Source organism: Salvia splendens, unplaced genomic scaffold (genome assembly GCF_004379255.2).
Source record: "Salvia splendens isolate huo1 unplaced genomic scaffold, SspV2 ctg604, whole genome shotgun sequence".
Taxonomy (NCBI): domain Eukaryota; kingdom Viridiplantae; phylum Streptophyta; class Magnoliopsida; order Lamiales; family Lamiaceae; genus Salvia; species Salvia splendens.
In genome coordinates this window covers 1-5,602 of record NW_024599266.1, presented here as the reverse complement: position 1 = coordinate 5,602, position 5,602 = coordinate 1, and positions in this window count along the sequence as shown.

Below are 5,602 nucleotides of genomic sequence, written 5' to 3'. Positions count from 1 at the left end.
TGGTGAAGTCCGGTGGGTGAGCTGCCAGAGGGGGGAAGCCGCGGCCTTGATACACACGATGCAGCCCCTTTCCTCGCCGGAATGGAAGTTTTCGTTCGATTGCATGGCCCAAAACCAAAAGGGTTTGGCACTCCCCACCCGGAGAAAAGCTCGACAAGCCGTCAAACGAGCCGGTCTTGAATCTGGTTCGGAGGTGAGTCGGGCTAAGAAGAAGATGGTGTTCGAAATGGCTGATGGACTCGTCGGCAAACTCCATGGTGAAGGGAGGGGGGTCGCCGGATGTTAAGCAAGCTCTTATTGGGGAGATGTTTAGGTCCTTATCTCAAATGGCAAAGGATGAGAAAGCTTCGACAAAAGATTTGGAAGGTCTTGATGGTAAGGGGATGGCCGGGACGCATGGATCTCGCTTATGGAGAGGTGTATAAGCTCGTGCTGGGAATTCGTACTTGTATGCCTTTTAGAGAGAGACGCTCTTTCTTCTCTCTAACAATCCCCTCACCCTAACTCCCGCCGCTGTCCCCGGATTGTCTTGCCGGAATTTCAACCCCGCCACCCTCACTCTTCAACACCGTCGACCACCTACATCCCTCCTACATCCCTTCGCTCCCCCCCACGACGACTTTGCTGCCTCCCTCCCACTCATCATCGACGCGAGTCGAGCTTTTGGTGTCATCTCCATGCCGGACCATCCTCAGGACCCCGAGCCGGACTCGGAGGCACCCCAGCTCATCACGGACCAGCAAATGAATCTTCCTATCGGGGGAGGACTCCCTCCCTAAATCGCCGAGCTTGGAGATGAAACTCAAAGCCTCTAAACCCCGGGGTAAAGGCCGGATGTGCACACCCGGCTCCACCCGCTAAATGAGATGGACGTAAAAGGTTCATTCTATCACCCCTCCCGGAGATAAGCAGCTCCGAAAGAAGCTTTCCTTTGGAGAAGAGGCTAGCTCCGACCCCAAGAACCCAAACGGTAAGGTGGATCCCTCTCCGGTCATGCCGAACCTTGATGATAAAGGGGATCTCAACGTTCGTATGGCTGACGACCTTGCCGGACAAGGAGAGGATACGCCATCGCCGGATTCCGACCAGACCCCCGACGGAGTCTCCACACCCGTCGGCCAAGGTGATGCTCAGCCCCCACGACCAACCACAAACGGACAAGACACTCCCATGTGATGCCCAACATGTCCTTGGATGGAGAGAAAGTCAAATTACCTCAAATGGATACAAGAACAAAACCACTTTTAGAAAGAGACTTGGTCCCCTTTCCAACCCACCCACTCACGTGAGGACTTGACCGTTGCACATCCCTTGCAGCCAACACACGACAGACAACCTCATGCTCATTGCTTCCTTGGATGCGGCGGAGTCGATGGATCTCATGGCGGCACAACCTCTCCTCGCCGGAAAACAGCCGGAGGTGGCCTACTCGGCGGGGGCCCCCTCAACCCTCCTCATTTCGCCAAATGAACAAGTCTCGGACGTCTCTTGATGATTACCTACAATCCACCCATCGATGATTTCCCTCCTCTTGAGCGTGGGAGAACCCGGAAGCTCCGAAACAAACTTCGAAGCCGGCCAGTCAAGTACCGGGGAGGTTCGGACAAGGCTCGGGCAAATAGCGCCGACCTTGGGGGTAACTAGAACCGACACTTTGGTGGGATCGACGATTGGAGCCAATACCCCGAGTGTCAACGGGAACATGCTACGAGGCCAACAAGATGGGGCCGAGAGCGAGACCCCGCCCAAAGAAGGAGGTGCATGGAGCAGCCATCGAGCCGGCATTGACCCCGCCGTGCGACAAGCCACGAAGCCAATCTCTATGGCGGACATGGTCCGAGGAACGACACGAACAGATGGTCCGCAAGCTTTTGACCCGGAGTCCATCCAAAACATCGGATTTGCAACAACATCCAATGGTGTTCCGGTGATCTACTTCTCGGGCGTGGAGATTCAAAAATTGGCTACAAGCCTTGGACACGCCATCGTCGGTAAGTTCTCTCACTCTATCCCGGCCTCACATCAAATTCAAAAGGCGCTTGAAAATATTAAATTGAGCCGAGACTTTTCTTGGAAGTATCTAATGCTAAACATAGTCTTATTCAATGTGAGGACATTGTCGATTATGCAAAGATCCTTGGAGGTCCGAAAGGAACGCCTATTGGTTTATTGATCGTCACCACATGAGGGTTTTCAAGTGGTCTCCGGACTTCGACGCCTATTGTGAGGTCTCTGATCGCGGCAATTTGGTGCAACTTAGTGGGCTTCCTATGCACCTTTTTGATCAAGCGGCGCTCTACGCCATTGGCAAACTATTGGGCACACCGATCCAAATCGATCGGGCCACGGCAAACAAATCTAGGCTGTCCTTCGCCCGCATTTGCGTCGAGATTGACATTTCAAGCCACCCATCGAGGAGATCATGTTAGACATTTGCTGGCGTGAGATGGTGCAAACAAGTTAAATGGGACAAGATCCCATTTTATTGTCGGGAGTGCAAACACGTTGGACACAAAAGTGACGTGTGTGATGCGGTAGGCAAGACGGAAAGGCCGGGTCAAGAAAAACTACAACACCCATCCCTCCCAAACAACCGCAATACGAGAATGGAAGCAAGGGACACAAGATACCCCAAAAACCTTTTTGAATGGTAAGGAATGGAGATCTCAAAGAAGAGGAAAAATTCCGGGGATCAACACAACAATGACTCGAGGGTAAGCGATGCCGTGGAAGTCGACCGGATGGGGCCGGACATTCTAGGCAAACTCCTCGAACCTATCGACCCGGAGGAGGGTGAGCAACAAGAGAAAGGGAGGGAAAACAAGGCTGGACTCCTTCCAAGCATCGGACAGGATTCCTCCCTTTCCACTATACCCGAAGGGACGTCTCTCCTAGTGCCGAGGGCATGGGTGTGCATGCGCGTAGTGGGTCAGCTGGCCCGTTAAAGCATGGTGCGAGGGGCCCGGCCCGACCATCCTCAATGGAAAATCGTGAGGATTGTGGAAGGGGAGGTCACATGAGCACGAACCAATATTATTCACTCATGGATAATGAAGCCTATGATGGAGACGAGTTCGATGATATAGAGAGCATTGAGGTAGAGCGGCAGCCAAACACCTACGCCGAAGGCCCCTCCATGCTAATCACGGAGGACGAGTCAAGTCACGCTCAGCAAGAACAACAATGCACCAAAATTCAAGGGGGGGCGTTACTCCTGCCGGGTACGAACTCCATTGTTAATTATGTCATTTAATCTCATGTTTTGGAACGTTAGGGGGATCGCGAACGCGCCCACCCAAAACGTTTTAAAAAGATTAATTAAGTCTCATAATGTTAATTTTCTTGCAATAATGGAGCCATTCACGGCACCAAACCCGGACAAGTTCTCCAAGGCCTTGGGGCTGGTTTTCCAAGGCTCAAATATAAATGGGAAGATTTGGGTTTTTGTTGAAGAGGGTGCAAGCTTTAGTGTTGAGTGTGACACGGAGCAGGTCCTTCATGGCCGAGTTGAGTCCCCCCGCCTCACGGGTCACATTAGTATTTCGGCAGTATATGCGAAGTGCACAAGGGGTGAGAGGGTACTTTTGTGGGACAAAATGAGGGAAATTTCTGTGGCTTCCGAAGATACTCCTTGGATGGTTGGGGGAGTCTTCAACACCATTCTTTCGACGTGTGATAGGGTGGGAAGTGACACTAACCGACAAGCCGACATGGTGGATTTTGCGGAAGCTATTGAAGACTGCAGAGTTCTGGATCCGGGCTTTGATGGCTCATCCTTCACATGGGCCAAGAATGGCCTGTTTGAAAGGCTTGATCGAATTTTGGTGAACGAACCATGGGCACATCTCTTCGAAGCGACTAGGGTGACTAACTTGCCATGTGTATCTTCGGATCATGGCCCCGTTCTGGCCCGGTGTAAAACCCCATGCACCTATTCTGGGGGCAGACCGTTCCGGTTCCAAAACATGTGGACTAGGCATGAGGGTTTCGCGAACCTGGTACGGGAAGACTAGAGCCAACCGACGGGGGCTGAGGGACTTCTTAATCTACAAATCAAACTTGCACGAATAAAGAAAACCTTTAAGGAGTGGAACAAGGCAGTTTTCGGGAACATTCATGACAACCTTCGGGCCTTGGAGGAAAAAATTGTGGCTGCCCAAGCGGGCTTTGAGGAGAGGCCCTCCCCAGAGAATAGGACCGAAGTCAACAAATGTATTGCCATGTATATCCAGCTCCTCAAGATGGAGGAGGACTTTTGGCGACAAAAGGCGACGCTTAGATGGCTAGCGGAAGGCGATAAGAATACCAAATTCTATCAAAGCTGGGTTAAACAAAAGAGATTACGGATGCGCATTCACAAGATTAATGTAGGGGGGAGAGAACTCTTGGATGACTTGGAGATTAGAAACTCGGTGGTGGAATTCTTCCAAAACCTCCTTGCCCCAGGGCCTCTCACACTCTTGGAGACGGATCTGAGCTTGATACAATGCCTCCCTCCATCACCCGAGGTGGATGCCCTACCGGATCCAGCAAATGCCGAGGAAGTGGAAAGAGCCGTTTTTGACATTTCCGGAGACAGTGCCCCAGGACCGGATGGCTTCACTGCCACCTTTTATCAATCATGTTGGGATTCTATTGGGATGGATGTTGTTGCCGCAATCCTGCAATTTTTTAGGCGGGCCTTCCTCCCCCGAAGCGTCACGGCCACGAGCATCGTGCTTATCCCGAAGAAGCTCGCCCCGGACTCGTGGAGCGACTACCGCCCCATTAGCTTGTGCAATGTCACTAATAAGATCATAACCAAAATCCTCACGAGAAGACTTACTCCCCTCCTCCCTCAGGTTGTCTCTCCAAATCAAAGCGGGTTTGTGAAAGGGCGGATGCTAAATGATAGCGTCCTCCTAGCGCAAGAGATGTTCCATGAGTTATCGAGAAGCTCCCCAGCCCCAATGTTGCGATCAAGATCGACATGGCTAAAGCCTATGACAGAGTTCAGTGGCCTCTTCTGATCAAGGTTTTGGACCGGATGGGATTCCCGACCCGTGGATATCCATGATTGAGAGGTGCGTGGGCTCATGTTGGTTCTCGGTCCTAATTAATGGAATTCCTTCCGGTTTCTTCAAGTCATCCCGTGGCCTTAGACAAGGTGACCCTATTTCACCCGCCCTGTTTGTGATTGCCGCGGATTACCTCTCAAGGGCTTTGGACAGATTAATCCTAGGGAAGAAGGAGATGACTTTTAAGGCCTCACGAGGCTCCATGGAGGTTAGCCACCTTGCCTATGCAGATGATATTGTGATTTTCACTCAACCGGCGGAAGCCCCGCTAAGACGGCTCAGAGCATGTCTTGATGAATACGCGGGAATCTCTGGACAACAGATCAACCTCGCAAAAAGTAATTTCTACATTGCCGAGAAACACGAGAGATGCGCCGACCTAATCCAAGCCGAAGGTGGATTTTCTCGAGGTACTTTCCCTTTCCTTTATCTTGGGGTCCCTATCTATCGAGGGGTGAAGCGTACAGACATGTTTTTGTTCCTCCGGGAAAAGATTGCTGCGAGAGTTACGGGCTGGGCGCACCGTCATCTTTCGTTTGGAGGAA